This window comes from Drosophila kikkawai, chromosome 2L (assembly GCF_030179895.1).
Source record: "Drosophila kikkawai strain 14028-0561.14 chromosome 2L, DkikHiC1v2, whole genome shotgun sequence".
Taxonomy (NCBI): domain Eukaryota; kingdom Metazoa; phylum Arthropoda; class Insecta; order Diptera; family Drosophilidae; genus Drosophila; species Drosophila kikkawai.
In genome coordinates, this window is record NC_091728.1 from 7,665,521 (window position 1) to 7,687,702 (window position 22,182).

At 40.4% G+C, this 22,182-nt stretch overlaps 1 protein-coding gene across 4 annotated transcripts in view; it reads right to left on the minus strand.

The window, feature by feature from the left end:
* Pde1c (Phosphodiesterase 1c) overlaps positions 1-22,182 on the minus strand; it is a 109,354-nt gene that overhangs the window by 57,456 nt on the left and 29,716 nt on the right. The gene's annotated exons all lie outside the window — the stretch shown is intronic.

A 22,182-nucleotide genomic window follows, 5' to 3' on the forward strand; every position in this document is an offset into this window, starting at 1 on the left:
GTTTGATTCCTTCTATTTGGAGTTTTATGGCCTACACACTGATTTCGAGTGGCAACAAATTTAAACTCAAGTTACCCAAAAGTTTTGTGCTCGAAGCCAAAGTCATCTTGTGGGTTCTTGATATATATTCAAAATAAATTAAGCATACGTCGTGTGGTCTAATTTCTAATTGGAGATGAATGCTAATGAGGGGAATTTGTCTGGCCTCAAGTCTCGGTCATTTTTCATACTGTCAGCCATAAAATAATAAACAAGATATTATATTTAGCTTTAAGTTTAGGAAGAGCCTTGAATATCAAGCAGTATGTTAATTAGTAGCATCTGAAAATATAGCTAGCTTGAACATAATATTGACTTTGAGCTGTGGTTCATTTTAAATACAAACAGCTGACTGTCTTTAAGAGGCAACCTCGATTACTTCTCAGCTTAAGGACCACTTTAAGCTCTGTCACATCCTCTTGGCTGCTGATGCTCATCGGAATAATTAGGCTGGCCGCCATAAATTCATTATGCCATTAAGTGCAAGCCGTCAAGGGCCCGCAGCGATATGGCCTGATGGATCGAAATTCGTTGCATATAGTTAGGCGCCGGCAAGCGGCGATTGGCACGTGTCGGTGTGTGTTCAGCGACGCCAGGACCATTAAGCCAACGCCTCTGCGGATCGAATTTCGGTGCAAGGCTGCGCTGCGGAGTATCCTACAAAAAGCGGCAACGGCAGCGTCGAAATAACTTCATCAATTTCGCCAATATTCCATTATCGTTTGGCCCACGACTCGTGGGTGTATGTGGTGGGTGTATGTAGTACACACACTGTATACACAAGTGCCTTTGGAGAAGGTCTCGGTGTGTGTGTGTGTTGATTTTATTAGGCCGCCCAGCAATTGTTTGCTTAAAAGTTTTTCACACACCAAAGTCAACGCTGTCTGCTCTTTGGCTCTGGCATTAGATTTTTCCTTTTTCGCTTATTTTTTTTTCAAGCACGTCCTTGCCCTGTCGTTGTCCCCAAAGATTTTGCACGTTTGCTATTCGGACATTTCGTACGATTATTGATTAGATAAAAACACACACAGGGAAGCCCCAGAGAAAAGAAACAAAAGAAGCGTAAAGCCGACGCCGTAAAAGCTTAAATAAAATACAGAAAAAAAAGAAGCGAGCTTGACGGCACTTAAGTCACTTAACTTGGCCAATGGGAGCGACTAAGTTGCTGGCTTTTATCTACCCGATAAGTTCCGAGTGGGTGAGAATTAGACAATGCCACCAGTGTGCTATACATTGAGTTAGCGAGAAGATCTTCCTGATTAGCTAAGGAACTTCAAGAGGGAGACAAGTTGTTAGAACTTGTGGAGTCATCAACAGTTGAAATTTACTAAAGAGACTTCTTTTTGGTTTTTTTTTAGTTGCTTAAAATAATTCTTGTTCAAAAATATTTGAAAGCAACAAAGTTTAATAAAATTTCAATTAAAATTTAATGAAATTCTCAGCTGTAAGCTTACTTATCTTAAGGATTTGAAGTGTTTAGCATATTCAAATTAATTTCTCAATATTAATTATTCACTAAGAACTTAATTTAAAAAATTTCCCAAGCTTATTATTTTCTTTTAAAAGAACCCGCCTCCATTTGTCAAAAATGATAATAAAACCTCATCAATGTCAGTAAGACTCAGGCAGCATAAATGATTTTTATGCGATGTCTGATTTGGTTGACACCTGCCCAACATTTTCAAACTTCCTGTCAGTCAATCAAAATGCTCGAAATGGCGTTTAATTTTTATAGCAGACGCTTTTCCGCCTCACTTCTCGCTAAACCAAAAAAGAAAACTTACCGTAAGCAAAACAAAAGGCAGGAAAAAAAGAAAACAAAACAAAGCCAAACAATGTAGGAAAATAACAAAACAAAAGCGCTGGCATTTCCACACCGCCAAGTAAAACACAAAATTAAAAAAAATAAAAGCGAGCAGAAACAAAAGAAGGGAACAGCGCCCAGCAAGAAAACCAGCACATTAAATATTTTGAGCAAATTTTCGGCTCGCTTTTCCCCCTTTATTTTTGTGGCGTCAGCTTTTCTTTATTTTTTGTGAACTTTTCTGAGGTCGCTCGCTGACATCTAAATTAATCTATAAACAAGAACCACAAGTCGACTTTTTTTCATTATTTATATTTGCTTTCTTGTTCGTTTGAAACTGAAAATATTGTGACAGGCTAATTGATTTAAATTTGCATTTTTTGGGCTTCTTTTTAGTTTTTGTTTTTAATTTTTGGGCGCACCAAATTTTCCGCTATTCCCTTGTGGCCTGGTCAAGGTCCGTCGGTTTAATTAGCACATATCTGCGGATCATTTGCGCTTCACTTAATGACACTCGATTGTCCAGATTAAATCGTATTCGTAATTAACACCCAAAGGGCATCGTTAACATCATTTAAGACAGATTCAGAAAAGCGCACAGCGAGTGGTCTCCCCGAGATTAAAACCCGTTTATGGCTTGGACCCCTGCACTTGATCATTGCGCGGAATGTGAAGATGCCGGAGTGGACAATGCAGAAGCGATGACAAAGGGCAATCGGAATATGAAGTGGTTGGTGGACTGACAACAAAAAAAAAAGTGGTTCATCAGCACCGCAGGGGGTATGCTCTGCAAGGAATTAAAAGTCTGGAATTTAAATAAGAAATTCTGTATTTCTATAAACTTTTCAAAGGAAATAATCTCTATTGTCTTACAGAAAACGTTTTACAGAATGTCAGACCCAATTATTGTTGTGCAGAGCACTAACATTTTCAAAGAAAACTTATTGCACAAGTTTTCCATGGAACAATCGTTCCAAAAAGGCTTAGTTTTTGTTGTACATTAGAATATATATAGAAAAGGGCATATGCCACATAGTACCACATTAAATATTTCAAATATAACAGCACTGCCTCCTGTGAAGACTCCGCCTTGTCCAACCCATTTGGCGCTGCGTGTCCTCAATACTGCAGAAATTGAAGAGTCAACCGCATGTGGCAGTAAAAAACATAAATGCCTTTAATTAAATTGCCCGTCTCGCTGTCCTGAATGGCCGGGTCCTGCCTTGTAGTTTTTGGCAACGTTGCGTGTAAGCCCGAAACAAGTTCAGGCCGCTCCGCCTGATGGGCAGTGAAAATTGATGGGCCGCTTCAATATCTTCGGCTGTCTTGTAACGCTTTGTACGTATCTTTTTATCTGCGGCGAATGCTGCATGAAATTTAATGAGATTTTTGTCTTGCCTCTTGGGTTGCCGCTGTTTTTGTATCATAACTTTTTGTATTAATTTTTTGTTTTGAATGTAGGTCAAACATTTTTGGCATTTCTCGAGTGCCTGTCGCCAGGCCTAAAAGGGTAACCAAAATCGGGCAATGTACACGCGTTGTTCGAATTGCATTCGTATTATTTCAAAGAATTCGTATTATTTCTATTTGCTATATATATATATATATACATTTCTTACTTTTTGGTGATCAGAGCTAGGCTTTGGCGAATCACGAGTGCACTACCTGTGGCTGTGGCTCTAATTGATCCCCTGGGCATGGGCGCAATTAGCTGGCCAACTGGCATGTTGGCCCAAAGCAAATACTCGACAAGTTGTCCACGCCGAGACACCTTTGAGAGCCACTCTCAGTTCGAAGCTGCGTCTGGACTGGATTGCTCTGGCCGGCATCTTGACCATGTCTAACAATAGTCCAAATTGGAAATAGGCATCGGCGATGACGAGAAAAACAACAACATCGAAATGCCAGACTATGACAGACTTATTCAGTGAGCGTTCACTTATTGCAAATTTTTGCAAATGCAATAGTAATTACATTTTGACGTTTGAATATTTGTTGAGGCGAGAAGCAGGGGCTGAAAGCAGACTTTTTATGAGGCATTTACATACGTATATTTATATGTGTAATTTGTTACAGATAAATGCCCAGTTTGTTTATTTTTAAACTATTTTAATTGTTATTGGCTTTAAAAGCTTCAGCATTTGGGAATATGCCTTGAATATAAATATATATATATTTGATTTGAGGTACTTAAGACTTAAAATGTAAGTTTTTGGAATGCATTTTAGTTCAGAAATACAATGTTTGCTTTATAAAAAACATACTAAATTGCAAGAGCCAAATGATATTAGATTGTTTCAGATATTTAATATTTTATATAATGTAATCTAAATATGAAAGGAGTACAGGTATATTTCAAACTATTTTAATCAAAATATCTTCATTGGAAAATATTAAAATTATTCTTCTTAAATATATTTCGAATATATTCATAATTCACGCACAGTGGAATCGATTTTGAGAGCCTGCCTACGATGACCACTGTGCCGCTTTTCGGGGGCGACACTTGCCGTGGGCAATTAACAATATCTATATATACGATATTTATATTCGTATGTTTCATTTGTCTGGTTTTGGCGGCGTGACGTAGGCACAATGCTGAAAACGTGCTAGATACTTTTGTATCTGCGTATCTTTAGAGCGGCGTGCGTGCTGTGTGTGGATACTGCATCCGTTAGGTGTGTGTGGCTGAATGCAAACGATGTGAATTTTCGGACAACTATTTTGGACGCCGACTTCGACTTCGACAACGACATCGGCGTCTGCGTCTCAGTCTGCGTCAGCAGCGACGCGTGCGTCCGGTGCGCAGTTGGCTTTGATCAGAAGGCACTGTGGGGTTAATCGAGGGGGGTTAAACGGTGCGGAGGTGTGGGCAAAAAAACTTTTTCAACTTTGTTTGCATTGAACTACGTATGTATGTTTGTGTGTAACATGAGGTGGCCACAATATCTGAGATTTGTATAAACAATTTGCGCGCCGCGACGCATTTTGCAACATTTAGATGTGAGTTTGACGAGACATTTGGGCCTAAGTTGCATTCAGTTATAAGAAATTGGTAACTTTTAATTTGAATATCTATAAAATGGTCAATTATTACAGACTTTGATGGCTGTGCTCATTGGCTCCATAATAATGGATAAGCTACCGGACTTAATGGGCCATGGAAGGAAGTGATGTTTCCGTTTCGGTCAGCCAACAAATTATGCGATAAAATACACATAAATGTGAGGCCCTCAAATGCGTATTGTATTTACTAGATTTTTATGATACCATAAACGGGGCCGAACAGCATATTGAGAATCGGATTTGCGTTAATCATTTGTATACATTTATTTATTTATTTTAAGTGTTTTTTAATGGTGTGCTTGCTTGTTGGCTGTATTTATTTATGCAAATATAATGACGTCAAATCTGGCATCCGATTTCCCCCACACACCGAAACCGAAACAGTAGCAAAAAAATATAAAATCTGATTAGCAACAATACTTGTCGTGCTATATTTCACACTTGATTTGGAAAATTATTTGCATTGTATTTCGACATGGAGAGAGACGGAGATAATTGAGAGAGTAATTGATACAATCGATTTATTTCGTTATTTAGACAAATTGCATTTTGCTGATTGCATGGGACATAAATCTGGTAAAGTAACTCCAGGCAAGATATATGTTTATCTGTTCATTTTTTTTTGTATTTTTGGATGGGCGTGTGCGGGGTAATAAAGTCAACAATGAGATAAAAAAAAGTCAATTGCATAAAAAACAAAATTATAGGCAAGGGCGTGGACGCTTTCTGATAATGATAATCGAAAAGTTCCACCAAATGAATTTATAAACAAAAAGGCAATGTGTAACAAATGAGGGGAAAGACACTTGTTTAGGCACTTGTTTTATATATTTTTCTAATTTTTATTACAATTTCTCTCAGAGCACTGAAACCAAATCCGATTTCAATATTTTTAATTTCGATAAACTGCGATATCAGCGCGATTATTTCGATAAGCTTGGCCGGCTAACGGTAGATGCTCAGGTGGCAGAGACGCGAACGCGAACACGACTGCGATAGCGATAAGAGGAGGCGGCAGCAGGAGCAGCTACGTCCGCACATGCTGCCTGCTGGGGATAAACTGGAACTGGATTTCGGAGTTGATAGCAGCGGCGCAATCACAGAGACACCGAGATCCAAAACAGAGACACCACTTGCGGCTGTCTGTGTGTGTTATGTGTGTGCTTCTAACCCGTCCAGAGGCAGCAACAACACCGAAAGCTTTCAGGCCCCGCGAAGAAATCTGCGCATGAAAATTCGCCAACCGAGAGAGAGTTTTGGCAGCGAATGCTCCCCACGTTCACCGCCAAAGCTTGCTGTCCATTTCCCGCTATTTTCTTGCGGAAATTTTTGGCAAAAGCTTGGCCAAACTGGGAGCTTGGGATAAGCAAAAAGCTTGGCCAAAGTGTTGGGAAAAGCTATGGTTCTCGCTTAACTTTGGACAGTTTTATAGCGGAAATATTAGAAAGTATTAATATATTTCAATTTATAAATAAGATGCAGCTGCTTTTCTTAGTTCTACAATTATTTAGAATTTTTTCCAAGGCATCTTGGTAGTATTTATAAACTCCTGAGGATATTCATAAGTTTGGAAGAAAAATGTTCCTTTATTCACTGGTCTATTTTAAAATTTTCTCTAAAAAAGCTAACCTTTATAGCTTTGAGCTTACAATATTGTATTTATTTCACTATAGAAATATCCTAAAATTAAAATCACGAATCCTTTCTAATATTTCCCAATATTTTTCCTGTGCTCTAACTCTCTCTCAAAATCAAGGACTCTCTGTTTCCTCATTTTTGGCTTTGTTGTTGTTTACGGATGGGAGCCTTCAACAGGTTGCCACCCACTTGGGTGTGATTTTTCCCTGCTGTCGTTCGGGAGTCAAAACAAAATGAAAAGCATTTTCAACAGGACGACCCTAAGGGCCAAGCACACACACTTGTACATGCATAATCATACACAGATACTTTTGCAAAATAAACCCCTAACACACACAAACACTCATACCCCATTGGGGAGGGGGGCCCCAGAAATAAAAATATTCACAAAATTCCTTGTTTCCCTTAAGTTGTACAAGTGTTTCCAACTTCCTTGCCCAGCTCTTCTGTTGCTCCTCGTGCTCCCTGTCTTTGCCCGTTCTTTCTCGCTTTTGTTTAGCATATTATTTGCTTTTCGGGGCTGACTTACCAGGCATCAAAAATAAACAAAGCCCGTCGAAGATTTTAAGTAGCAGAAAGTATCCCAGCGACTTACCTGGAATAAAGCAGATGAAAAAGAAAACAGTTAGAAAAAAACACTTGTAATGCGATGTGATAATTATGGCAGAGGTAACATTATTGAGGATTTGGCAAGGAAGAACTCCGACGATGAGAGGACGTGACCAGGGGGCGGACTCATTAGGGGCAACCATAAATGGCAGAGCTTCATTTCATCCTATTCTGCATTAATTGACGGAGACATGAGATGGCCCGAAGCATAACTGAACATATCGCGTGAACATATCCTACATATAATTAAGGGGGATTTTTATCATGCCATCGAAACCGCACTGTCAGAGCTACAACAATGGGAAGGCTGTAAGAGAGGTAGCTTCCTTTTATTAAAACGTTTAAGGTTGTGTAAGTCATATTAACGTTCCTAAAAGATGAACTAGTTTTATTTTTTAATATTTTTAAATTTCCATAAATTTATTTTATGAATTTCTGAATAATATTTAATGTAAAAACAAGAATTAAAGGTTATTTAGTTTGTATAAGTTTATTTATTTTGATTTACCACGAGTATTTTTTTCTTATGAGAAATACATTTAAAAATACGTTTAACTTTGCCAAAAATATTCCCTCCTTATCAGGAAATAATAGTGTATTATCTTATTTGGTAGAAGATTGACTTGGCCTTAAGTGAATAAAGCACTAGCTATGGCTGAAACTTTACATGAAAACAAGAAAACTGACATTTGCAAATACAGATGATTTAATTTAAATAATAATTTGTGGCACATTTTCCAGAATATAACCAAGCTAGACTACCAACATTTATATGTACATATTTCCTAAGCTGATCAAGTGCATGATGAATTGCATTACACACATCAACGTACGCTGTCAAATTTCTTTAGTTTGAAATTCATTTACCAGTAGCATTTGCATTCAAAATTGAATTTAAGTTCATGATTTCATCCATTAAATATTTGGCTGCTTGGCTAACTCAATGTTTATGACTCGTAATTAAATTTCGGATATGTGCAGACCCGGACGATATGCAATTTACAGCTGCACAAATGTAAATATTGCTCATACGCAACGTTGAGCGCTTGGAATGCCAGTGCAATTTCTGGTCGTCTTGGTCTTCTACGGCATATGGGGTATGCAATGGTGTACAATTACGTGCAGCAATTAGCAAAGAGCATAGGCATCCTGCCCGGGTCTTGGAACAATTATCCAAATGCTAATTGCCAAATGCCAAGACAGGGCCAAAAGTTATGTGCAACCGAGAAGCCCAACTAAAGATAAGGCTGAGTAGAGGGTAAAGCTTGCATAAATTTTAGCCTTGATTAATTATTTCACTTCTGCTTTGCCTTTAATAATAATTTACCAGACTCTAATAAAAACACATTTCACTTTAAATTTGTATTAAAATAAATTATTCAACAGACAATAGGACCATAAATTTAAGTGTCTTTTATTTATCTTGATCTTGGACATTGCACTCAGGTGGCTTATCCAATTGACTCCCAACTCACCTCGGGTTTATCCAAAAATTTGCCTCGACATAAGCTTAAGTCGATTTCCTGATTAATTATACTATCTAATTCTGGCTTGTTCAACTTTATCAATGGATTTGGTGCAGACCCGAGACCCGATCCGGAGCCTTGTGCTCACTTTAAGCGCCGCTAGACTTCTGCAGCCATCGAGTGGTGCGTTTGTTGGTGCTGGTGTTGCATGTAGTGCTCGTGCATGTGCATGTGGTGCGTGTTGCCCCGAAAGCTGGTTTGGGGCTTGACCAAAACTGGACAGGCTCGGCCTGGATCGGATCGGATCTTGGCATTGCGTGCCAGGCAAATAAGCTGCGGGCGCCACAGTCCGCAGAGCCGTCCGTGCACTTAATCACGGCTATTAATAAATCAACAACTAAATCAATAACGAATTCTAATTAAAATTAGAACTAGACAAGCGTCAAATGCGAGGTGCAAAGTTAAAATGAAAAAAAAATAAATAAATAAAAACAAAAACAGGCTGCCTGTTCGTTCAAATTTCACACAAATCAGCTTTAAATGTCAAAACGCATGTTGCACAAATGCGTCAAATGCCAAAAGCGGGCCACCGGCAATAAATCATCATGCACAGATTTTTGAGTCGCGTTGCAGCCTGGATAACTCTGAGATCTGTCCCTCGACCCGCTCAGCATGAGAGAGTTAAACGTCGAAAACCTGTTGACAGACATGAAAGCAATTTCTGGTTGCAATCAAACGATTTGTTGTCTGCCCTACAAAGTGGGGTCAATATGGAGATAATCGAAGTGGGTTTGGTTTGGATTTTATAAAAAATGTATTAGAAATTTACAAAAACAATAATCTTTTGAACGCTTGGCATACATTTTAATTGAATATAATGGTATACTTTTTTTTTTTTATAAAATAATTTGAAAGCCACTCCACTGCAATGCCGCCTCAATCACTTTTATGTAGCGTATCCATAAACGTACAAATTTAATAAAACTAATTTTTGGATTTTTTATTCGTCGCAAGTTTTTGGACAGCAACAACAAGAGACACTTTGTTTTTCAGTTTTTGGTTGCATTAATTATCGCCTTGCCATGAAATATGCGCGCCACGCATGCGCAGATCGCCGCGGAAGGATGGGGCATGATCGGGGCGGCATGGGTATCGGTATCTCTATTTGGGCTGGGAGGGTGCGAGGAGTGTCCAATCTGAAAATCGCTCAGTTTTATGGTCAAGCGGCGCGCGTGTTTGCCGAGGGGTGAAGTTTGGAGACAGCCTTAACCGACCATCGACGACCACCGACTGCTTGACTGACTGACTGCCTGAGTGACTGTTTACCTGGGCGCCAATTAAATTTAATTCAATAAGCCGCCACCGATCAGCGGGCGATACAAATTGTGGATCGCAGCAACTTTCGATGTTTTGCCTAATGAGCAGCAGCAGCAACGGGGACGGTGCCAGAATTACCTCTCCAGCGTTGCCAATATATCTAAAGCCTAAAGATACGATCACCGGACAGCACTTGACAGCAGGTTAACGGATTTTATTTAGTTTTTCCTTATCGCCAGATTGTCAACGGGCGGTTAAATACCGTTCAAATAGGTTTTTTGTATGCGTTTCCGTTCAAAAAGGTGTGCCGCAGCATGCGAGCTAATGACACTGGCAGTGTTGGTACCTGGATAACTGTAGATGTCAGTCTAAATTTTAAATGCCGTTTTATGGTGTAAGATAATAATAATAATAATAATAACAACTATATTAAAAACTGCAAAGCCACTTGACGAGATGTATTTTTAGTTTTAAATGTTATAAAAATTAATAAGCCTTGGGTTTACCTTGGCAAAGACTTCTTTAAACACATTTTCTAAGGCTTATACTGTTTATTTATTAAATTTAACATTTTACCAAGGCCAAGCTTTGCTGTCAACCAGTTAGTGCCCTCTGTTGGTATCAAAAGCAAACTTAAGGTTAACCAGCTTTGGCAGCAGCTTTCGTTTAAAGCATTCGCAGTGGTGAAAAGCTTTTCTTAGCCAGATAAAGAGAGATGCCGAATTGTCAACTTGTAGAACGTCGTCAGCTAAGAGGTTTTCTCGTTCTCTTAACGTGTCCAAGCTGCTCGCTCTCTTAGCCCATCGCATTGATAACGATAAGAACCCCCCTTCCCTCAGATTTCATAAGCGAAGCAGGAACAAGAAAATCTCATCATCTAACCCGTCTTAATTGCAGCCATTATGCGAGCTCTGACCAAAATTGATATTCTAATGCTAATAAAAATGTTTCAATTTCGCTTTCGGCTAGATTAAGCCACTAAACGGAGGGGGTGGGATAGAGTCGCTGGGCGGAAGGACGGTGATAAGTATATAGTAAATCATAAACGGTTGGATGGTTCGGGCTGTTGGCGCTGCCAAGTGTCGCCTGGGCCACATGACGACGGGTTTTGCGGTCGTGTGGCATCATCAACGGCTTCTACACCATACCATCACCAAAGCCAGTGCCACCCCCATTTTGACACCCCCTTGTTGTATCTCCTATCTCGTCTTTGCATTGCCATTGTGCAAATATTTGCATATTTAAGTTGTTGCTGGTGTTGTGCTGGCGAGGCTGCCGCAAAAACTCATAAGCGCATTTTAGTGCCCTCCATGTTGTAGATCGCTGTGTGTGTGTGAGTGTGTTTGTGGATCCCCGTCCGTGTTTGCCAGGTCCTTGCACACAATGCCCGCTGTGTGCGTATACATCTTGCCTGATTCTTGGGCTCACTCCACGTTCTTGCTCCTCATTCTCATTCTCCGGCGAAGGTCAAGCGCTGGCATTATGAAGCTGACACCTAATCCTTTGGCAGGAGGAGCGACAGGGCTTGATTGTTTAATTATGTCAGGTGCTAAAAATGTCATTATCGTCGGTTAAGACATTAAAGCTTTTTCCTTCGTCTCTCTTACAAATTGTCGCACCACAGTGCGTATGCTTAACCCCTTGATTAGCCAGGGACAAGGAGCCTTGGGTTTTGAAATTCTGGGTTATCAAGGGAAAGTTGCAGCTTAAGAAATGTATATATACTTATTTATGGCTTACTTTATCTAAGGTAATTCAGGAGGAAAGAGTTGTTTCTTTAATAAACAAATATTTCGAGATTCACTTTTAAGATTTTATAAAATTAATTATATATTCTTATAATCTTAAGCTAAGTTTAAAATTCCTTTTAGCTAGCTTTTCCAAAAAACGTTCCCTAATGGGTTAAAAGTGTTCGCACCACAGAGCGTTTGCTTAACGAATACACGGCTTGCATTTAAAGCAGATACAATGTCTTGCCCTCGTAACTCTTGGGCCTGCCAGCTTAATTAATTTAAATTGTGCGGGGAACTGGAGGTGTAGGAAAAACAACATAGGGTCCTCCAGTTGCCTCAGTTTCTTCAGCTGCAATCTGTTCCACTTAGTTTGCTGTCTGTTGTTTTTTCCCTCAGCCACCCTTATTTGCAGCTGGCGTAATGCACTTTTAATGCACCAGACCCCAGAAATCCGGCCGAATCCCCGCTCTTGTGCAACCCTTTAAGAGATTTTCTTGCTCAGGTTAAATGGGGTTTTTCGGCCAGCTCTTACTCACCGACCGGGATGCCTCTTAATCTTGATTTTAATTTCCCTTCTTCGCTGCTGGCCCATTGTTGTCTCAGCTCTCCAGATTGGGCTCTAATGATTTGACTAATTGACTACGTGTAATTACGCAGCCGGAGAAAGGAGAGACATCAACGGGATGCCAACGAATAGGGAGTTTTTAAGCCAAATTAGACGCTTTGTTTACGACACTGACAGCATTGTGGCATTGTGGCAACGGCCAGATGTTGCAGCAACCGGGAGATACTTCTGTTGAGTTGCATTTTGATTTTGCCATTCACAAACTAAGCTCTACTTATTTACCTCTTTCAGTTCTCAGTTGCTTACCTCTTGCAGTTGCCAGAGGAATTCAAATGAAGTCGGAAATAAAAACTGGGGGGACAAATACAAATACACAACCAAAGAAACATAAACAGGAAGAGAGCTAGGGACTTTTATATACCCAATGGAATAGTGTCTGCTTGCTGAGGATTTTCTTATTGAAGTAGAAAACTGAATATATATTTATTTTCAAGTTTAATGCTTTAACTTTGAGCACAGATATCCACGAATATCTAGCAAAAAGCGAAGAGAAATTGAAAAAATGTTTGGGCTTTCACTCAGACAGACAAATAGGCAGTCAGGACAGAGCCTGCCTCATTCTATTCCGTTTTGATTCATTGCGCTTCACTTCATCCTGAATTAAACAAATTGCATGCAATATAATTTAAAGCGTACTATACATTAATGTCGAGTGCCGCACAAATGCAGCTGTGTAGGGGGAACCACGGTTAAGTAATGAACAAGGCCAACAACACTCGCATCAATCACATTTACAGTTCATTAATAAGCGCCGACATAATTCTGATGTACGACAAAGCATTTAACATAGGCCTTGGGAAACCCACAGGCCAAGAAATGAAAGACGTGCCTGTGAAGTTGACAAGACCTGAAGGTGCGCCTTGAAATACAGACACTCAAAAAAATAAGCTATTCAAGAAGAGTATTTTATAAAATTGTATTATATTATTTAGTATAAAGTTGGACAAAGTCAAATAGATTCCAATTGATTTTAAATCCAAATTCAGTTCTTATAACTTAATTTTTTTCGAGTGTTTCCGTTTTTAAAACCCACACTTACGGTTAAGAATTTCGTTAATTTTAAATCAGCGTTGACAGGGATCCACTAAATGAATTATACAGGAGCTTGCAGAAGACCCACTTAGGATTAGCACTGGTTGGGTTGAATCGAACCAAAGAAAGAAGGGGCATGGAGGACAACACTGGTGAAAGGAACCCACTCAAAGCTAATTCATAATTTACGGAATAATGGGAAAACGCTGCGTAATTGTTGTTGCTGCTGCCACTGCTGTGATATCAGAAGGCAAGAGCGGAACTGCCGGAAACAGGAAATAGCATGACGGGCGCACCGAGACCATGGAAAATGGAAAATGGGTGGTAAAATGACAACAAAAGCGGTTAGTTTCCATCGTCGCATCTCCGGACCAAATGAGCCAAAGTCGACAACTGAAAACTGAAAAACAGCTGTTACAATTTAACGCCCCAACTGCGACCGTAAGACACAACATTTTTAAGGGATTTTCAACATAATGGATTCTTGTTTTCACTCGTACTTCTCCGGCCAATGAATGATAACAAAGGCTTGAGGAAAACAGAAAGAAAGCAGTGCGAAATAAGAGGAGTTTCTTTTTGATTTAAGGAAAATATTTTAAATAAATTAGCTGTACTTCTAATGGGGACTTTGTATATAAGGCAGAAGACTAAAGTGTTTAAAAGGAACACACACTTCTACCACTCCATCCTCTATTAACCCTGAATGAATGTGGCTGAAGTCCTTTCTTAACTCCACAGCTATTAGTATATTCTTATGCAAAGTCTGTGTCTCATATGTTTCCCACAAGCGGGAGAGTGAGAATTAAAATTTTCCACATTCTCGAGATTGTAAATTTCCAATCGCTTTGATTTATTGTCCCTCCTTCTTTCCTTTTTTTTTATTTTTGTATCTTTTTTTTGGGGCTTTCTTGTCGCTTTCGCTCCGGTCTCGGCCCATTGAGGCGTCATGCTAATCCATCTCAAGTGTCAATTCGTGCGTACGAACGAAGTCAGTCAGCGATTCATTCGACCTGCTGATTGAGCACTTTTTCGGCAGCTCCTCGAAAGTTGCCTTTGTTCGGGTTCTTTGCCTTCTCTCCTGCTTATTTCTTGCCTTGTCTTTGGAGCGGAAAATGCTAATAAATAATGCATGCGTCCTTGTGTATTTTGTCTGTCTGAGGGTTAATGTGCTGTCAATGGCTCCAGCGACTGCTCGCAAGAGCCCCTCCTCCGGGACAACATTGCAATTGATTTTGCCACGCCTCCGATCCTGCTATGTAAATGTCGCTGTCAACATGCAGAGTCCTCAGTCCTGAGTCCTCAGTCCTGAGTCCTCAGTCCTGAGTCCTCAGTCCTGAGTACTGAGTACTCCCTGCCAAGATAAACATCTGATAAGTGGCCCGGGCCTGGCCAACACACAGAGAGAATCGGGGCTCGTTCAGAGTGATTTAGTGCCTGTGGTCAAGTGGGCCATGATTGACTCGGCTGCATTAAGGGCCAAGCGAAAGACATATGCTTGGTGGAAGCAGGGCTAGAGGCAGGAATTTGGAGAATCTTGTAATGAAAACTCTGGGGCAGGGAGTGTATTTTATGTTTGGTTGAATTCCAGCAACCATAATACAATTTGTTTCCTTCAATCCGATTTACCCTTTGTTTATGCAATTTCAATTTTAGCTTTGTGAGAAATAATTTATTTATAGCCACACTTCAATACTTCTTGGTGTGAAACAATGACCTGAATTTGAGTTGCCTTTTGATAATTTAATCTTTCTTCAAACTTCACAAGTTATAAATGAATAAATAGACATGGCAATGAATTTGTTTGCTTCACACACAATGTAAACAACTGCTAGAATGGAATTTCTAAAGGTAAAGCAATGATTTATACTTCATTTGAGTACAACAGGAGGGCAATGTTTATGAATATTTTTGAAGGAGAGTCTTAAGGTTAGTCTAAAATATATATTATTGCTTGAAAAAGGAGTTACTTTAAGAAAGACAGTTTAAATAAAACCCTTTCCCTTTCTAACATCCCCTTTATTCTCGTAACAATATGTGAAGAAGTTACCAGTTCATGGCAAATATATGTCTGTAAGCCGTGTGGCGCACAGAAATTGGTCCTCAATGGCACATAAAAGTAATTCGCGTTGTAGACATTTTGCCAGCACAAGAGAAAACACAAAAAAAAAGCAAAAAACACCTCGTTGGGGGCACTTCCATCGCCGAAGGCATAAGGACATCACGCATACGCACTGGTGACGGGCAGACAGCCATAATGAGATGTCAGCGCCGACTATCAAGTGGCTTCAGTGGTGAACAGTGCGGCTGCTTGGACCCAAGCGACCTGCTTCAAGTGCTGTCCAAGGCAGGACGAGAATGAAAGCAAGGACTAAGGACGACGGAGGGAGCCAAGCGGCCGTTGGACGATTTCCATGCAAACAAGCGTCGACGTGCTCAACATTTTTTAAGCCATAATGAGCAGCAACAACGAATGTCGGGGCGTGACTCTTGAGTAGAACTGCACACGCATAAATCGTATCCTGGACCAAAGGATCCCCTGCGACTGCCGACTAATTTTTAGCCCCGGCAAACCGTCCTTAATGATGACAAATGCGCGTGTCGCCTTCCACATCTTGTTTCCCCAGCAGCATCATGACAATGATGATTGCGACTTACGACAAAGGAGTTGTGCCAAAAGGATAATGCTTAAATAAATTGCCCGACATTTCCCTAGCTTAGACACACCGAAACACACAAGAAATGTTATTGAAATTGTAAATTATGTCAAGGACACGAGTGTCGGACGAAAGTCCCCCGGCTTAGGGCTTCTTTCCTTCCATTCCCCCTCCTTATTTAATGAGATGTCTCTCGGTCCCAGGGGAATCCTGTTGGACAGATGACAGTTAAAGAGTAAAAGTCATTGGCGAACTGAGCTGGCGGCAAACTTAGCGGGAATTACCAAAAGTACAGTAATTGACAGCCGTAAAAGTTGGGCCAAAAAAAAAGCGAAAAGTTTTGATTGCCTTCGCTTTGGTCCTTAATGAGCAAGTTCGTTGACACTGTGGTGGGGGGCGTAACTTGGCCAGACCGCGACGTTGTTTAATAATTAAAAAATAAAGCCGCAATTTGTGCTACAGTTGGGTCATTTGCATGCTTATCCGAGGATATAAATCAGGCTAATGCACGGACTGCAGCCAAGCATGCGATGTGGTCGAGGGAGGAATACTATTTCGGTAGCAGTTGGGACTTTAATCTTATTGTGTAAAAGTAACATTTGTACGCGAAATCAAAGTTTGTGGTTGATAAATGGACTTTCCTTGTGAGATGGTTCCGAGTGTTCCATTTGATCCTGAAACGGATCAATTAAGAGGCTCATCACTCGACGGCAAATTGCATGTGCGATGAGCAAACTGTCCAATGCCAACATCTCTGGCATTCGCTTTAGCCAGATGCCTGGCGCAAGCAGGAAACCGCACGACACCGCCTCCGGTGCATCCTTCCTGCCCACCTGCGATTGCCAACTCGCAACACCCACAACAACAGTTGCGACAATGACAGGGCTAAGAAGCAACAATTGCCGGCCAATTGTATGGCTGCGTTGGCAATCGAAAAGCTCGGCTGCAGTCAGGAGGAAAGTCCTGGGAGAGCGCAATCCTGTTTCCGCCATCAGCCCCCCTTTGCAATCACAAATGCTAATCCCATTGCAGCCATCGCTGGCAAAGAATTCGAGCCATCGACTCTGGCAAAAGGTGAGCGAGCGGATTCTGCTTTGGATTTCGAATTTCATATTTCGATTTTATGCAGAGACACAGAGACAGATGCAGAAGGCCATGGAAAGATATCCTGGCACAGACACATAAATCAATATTTGCCGAGGGGAATATTTAAAGGCAATTGGCCAGCACTTTGCCACTTTGTTGCACTTTCAATCCGGATCCTAGCATGAAAATTGTCTAAATTGAATTGCCGGCAAGGAGATGCCGATATCAGAAAGGAAAACCAACACATGCACACCTCGGATCCAATCGATTTTTCCGTAAGGAAAAGTTAACTTCCACAAGAATTCACACAAATGCCTTTACGTCGCTAAAAAAATAGCTTTGATTGAAAAGCACTTACGAAATGAGTTGTGCTTTATTTAATTAACATCTATATTATACAAAATGAATGTAAATATTTGATTAGTTAAAAAATAAATGAATTGCTGAGACAAATTTAAATTAATTCGTACAGAAATTTGAATTCAGAGAAAATAAATCCTTTTGCATATTAAATACCAACCTGCACTCTTCCTCTCTCCTTTCACACAATCAACTCTAGTTTTATTTAATTGGATTCTATTAAAAATTATTCCTGAAACATTCCCCAGAGTATTCAAACTTCACCCAGATGGCACTCCTCTTCCTTCCATGGATTCTTTTCTCATTTCTCTGGTTTCCCTTTTGCTGAATTGGCATGCAATATAAAAGTTTTATTAAGGACCATGGCCCGTAAAGCTGCCAGCTGCAATCCGAGTGTTATGTTGATGCTTTCGCCTTCGAACCGGTCACAGTAACACCCAGACACAGTCGCAGTCACACTCACAGAATGTGACAGCTTGTGCCCAGCTGATGCTACGTGAGAAATGCAGAGATCCCGCTCGCTCCACTCATCTCTTAAATCACAGCCTGTCCCACTTGACTTTACGAGGAGTGGGGGAGAGCGAGGGCAACTTTATGTATTAATGCACTTAAAAGTCCTGGGCCCGAGTCCTGGGCTGTGGAGGGTCCTGGCTGTAAGAGAGTGTTAAAGAGCTGCCAGGTACTTGCAAGCAATTCACCTGACGCACGGGGGAATACGTATACACGTAGCTCGCCTTTAAGCTTTATTGGGTTAATTCTAAAGCGACCGCCGTGAAAGCAGGAAACAGTAATCACACTGGGGGAAAAGGGGTTACATTTTTTAAGTTGTTATTAAAATTTAATAGAATTTATTGTAAACATTTATATTAAATGCGTTTGCTAGAATAAATATAAAATAAATAAATGCAATTAAATCTTATAACGTTATGGTTCTAGCTTGATTTTCTGAATTAAATATTCAAAATTGATTGATGTTGAAGCCTTTGGATAATGATGACTTGGAGAAAGAGTTGCAATTATTATTAAATATTATTTTACTATTAGTTATTATTTTAATTGTGCTAATAAAAATGCACAACGTTTTTCCGTGTAATAAGCAGCAAACACAACTGCTGCCGGCGTCGAGTAAACATTCCATTGGAACAGTAACAAGCTCGAGAGTACTATATTTTTACTCCTAATTAGTTTGCCTCAAGTGCCCCTCTCCATGCCCTTTCAAACGTTCACCCTCAATCCACATATACACACATACACACACATTTATTCCCCTCCATGTTTTGCTTGTTATAAAATAAAAATTAATTATTTACCTGGCAGCGAAAAGTTTTCATTTTGGTTCTACCTGCGTTCACATATTTTCAGCATATGAAATGAGCTCATTTTTTACGGCCTTATTAAGTGCAGTTTTGGCACAGAAGTCGCTTGGTGGTGAATTAATCACAGAAAAAATATGCCATATGTGTGCGGCCTGCTTGCATTTCAGATGAAAATCGATTTGTATAGCATTCAGCATTAATTTATTGACTTGCTGCGAGAGTTCATGGTATCCTTTTGATTATTTATGCGTACGATTCGTGTGTATTTTTTTTGTGTACGCGAAGGATTGCAGATATTTGTTTGTGTGTGATGGATCCTGATTCAAAGCCCAGATGTAATCATGGAATCGCGGAGACGTTCCCTGGCCAAGCACGGGAATTGGTTAGTCGCCTGCTTAAAAAGCAAACAACATTCCCATGCACTTCAGAGCACAGAAATCAATGACAGGGATACGGCGAGGATAAGGAGGTAAGGGAGGAATGGAGATGGCAAGGGAGCTGGCGATGCTGAGGCGGAAGCTGAGTAAATATCCTTCCTCTGGCTTCCGTAGGGCTCTCAGCAAGCCTTTGGTCAATATGCTCAGTAGGCCAGCAGGCTGAAAATGCGATTGAGTCGGTCAGCTTCTGTTCATGCATGATTTACTATCAAAGCTTTTGGCCTGTATTCAAAATACAGGGTGATTTTTAGGGAAATGATTACGATAAAGAACGAAATGTTCAGGAGATTAGAAAGACATAACAAGGTATTTTTTAACTCTTTAAGCTGTGTGTAAAGTAACAAATAATATTTTTTGGTTTTTTCTTAAAGATTCAAGACTTTAAAGTATATTTAAAGTAATCTTTAAAAGGATATTAAGGAACATAGTGACTTTTATAGCACCCACTTTAATGTATATTTGCTCTACTTAAACCCCTTAATAAATGAACACCCTGTAGCTGAACGATTGTAAGATAACTGAAATGCTGAAGGTCTTTTGATCGAAAGTTTTCCCTAATCGCTTCATTGGTCAGTGCTTGTCTGCCTAATAACCCACATATCATTAGGGAAACTCAACTGGCGTTCCTAAACCGTATTCGAACCCTCGGTCCATCCTTCGCCTTAACCCGCCCACATATCATTGGCCATCACGCGTTCTTTTTAAGCTAAATGAGTTTGCAAACAAATCAAATCAAAATCATTGCCACACTGGACGCCCAGATAGTACGGGGCAAAAGAGAAAAATAAATAAATAAATAATTGAGTGCAGTCAACGATAAAAATGAATTTTTGTTTATCTGCTTGTTCCTAGTCTGATTACAGTTGAAACACAAACAAATATACACAGATGTAAGTGCCGCTAAGAACGGAGGAACGGGCTACAGGATAAAATGCGAGTGGACTAGGAAAAGGACCAGAGCCAAGTGGAGGCCAAAGTCCTGGGGGCAAAACAGTTGCCACAAAACTTGCCAACGAGTCGGCCAACGGAAGACAACTTTGCTGCCATGCAGGAATATATCCCCTCTAAGCCACTACCCATCCCCTTTTGGCCCGCTAAGTGCGCTGTGTCTGTGGCACTCGCCTCGTTTTGGCCATAAACTTTTTAAAGTTCGCAATTCAATTTCAATTTGCCCCGGCCAACGTGTGCATCGGGATCGGCATCTGCGGAAATGGGAATAGGATCCATCAGAGGTCGCGTGTATATACATAAATCTATACGTTTGCCCAACAAATATCGTACGAATAGTACTTGCAATAATAATAACACCAACAGCAGCTGCAATGGCAGCCGCCGTTCACTGGAATCAGTTTTCCAAACACGTAGCCACGGGCTGAAAGGCGGCATGGAGTGGTGGCATAGTGGACTGGGGGCCATCAAAATCGTTGACCAGCGCATAAATTTGATTTGTGTTCCATAAAAAAGCGAGAGGAAGAAGAACAACAATATTACGTATACGCAGCGTGTGACAGCGAAATGAAGATTGATTCGATATGGAATGGGTGGCGACGAGATATAAAAAGCAGGGAACGTCTGGCTTTTTACGAGTCTCTCTCTCTGCTGTTTACACTTAGTTGGTAATTAATTTTTCTAGTTGGCTGCAGACAAGAGCTTTAGCAGGAATAATAACATTGCTTTATGTGACATTTTATGGTAATGTGTTTACGTTATGAATTCAAAAGGGAACTGGGTATGAATATGATTTAATTTTTTGAGAAGATACATAATTTTAAGTTGAAAAGGAAGGCCACAAATATCTTTTATATTTTAAGTTGAATAGGTTGGTTACAGACAGAATAAAATCCTTGAAGGCCAACGAAACCATACTACATAGTTTTGCAATCAGCATATTTCTAGACATTCCATACTACATTGTGCCTGTTTGAACAAAAAAATAAAAACAACCAAAACTTGCCTGCATCTCCCATCTATCCATTGTGCCTTTCAATTACGCCGCGCCGAGTTTAGTAGATTTTTATCAGCACACAAGAGCAGCGAAAGTGGAGCAAAACTGCGGGCAGGGCAATAAACAAACTAGAGCCCCGGCAAGACTACAGCACTAACTTGGCCGGCACGCCCCTAAAACACAATTCTCTAGCGTGTGCGACGGCAATGACGCTCTCCAAGGAGCGACACACCCAGCAAAAGCCAGCAAGCCCTGGAGTCCCAGATCGCATCCCTTTTTTGTCCCCTTTATTTTTAGTTCAGCCACAACAAGTTGGTTGAGTAAAATTACAAAAAAAAAAAAGAATGCGAACGAATTCAACGCAGAAAGTTTTTTCTTTGTTGCTTAGATTTTCAGATAAATTGCGAGTAACTGATAAAAGCAAAATAGTCTATGGACATTATAAACCAAACTACGATAGAGACATTGCCAAAGGAGAAGGAGGAATGGAGGAGGTGGCACAGTCAAAAGTTGCCCGGGGCTACAAATTATGCAAAGTGCGAGCTCTCGCAGTCAGATAAGCTCGGCGATAAACTCGTTTTCTCAGCCACCGACGGATACAATGCGTACAGAAGCTGCTTATTGGGGGGAGGCCACTTGCTGGCCCCTTTTGTCCAGGTGGTAAATTCAATAAGCACTTCGCTAAGTGCTCCGCAGGTCACGCCCCCATTGTGCGAGGTAAACTTTTCCTGGTTCATTCGTTGCAGCTGAGAGATTTCTCTGCATTGCATTCCCTTATTCAGAAGTTTGCTTTAAATTAAATTTACAGGACCACTCCCGAAGTTAAGTAGAAAGCAAGAAGGAAAGTTATTCTTCAGTGCCTCGTCTACGTGATACCTTGCATTGTGTTTATGCCAAAAAGGCTGCAGTGTCTCTTAGAAGTTTATCCAGATATATCTCACTTTTTACCACTGTACTCACGCTCTAAATTTTAGTCCTTCGAGCCGGATTGTGATCGGTTTCGGATATTTCTTTCTTCACTTTTCTGAAGAAATATTAATGAAAGAGGAGTAATA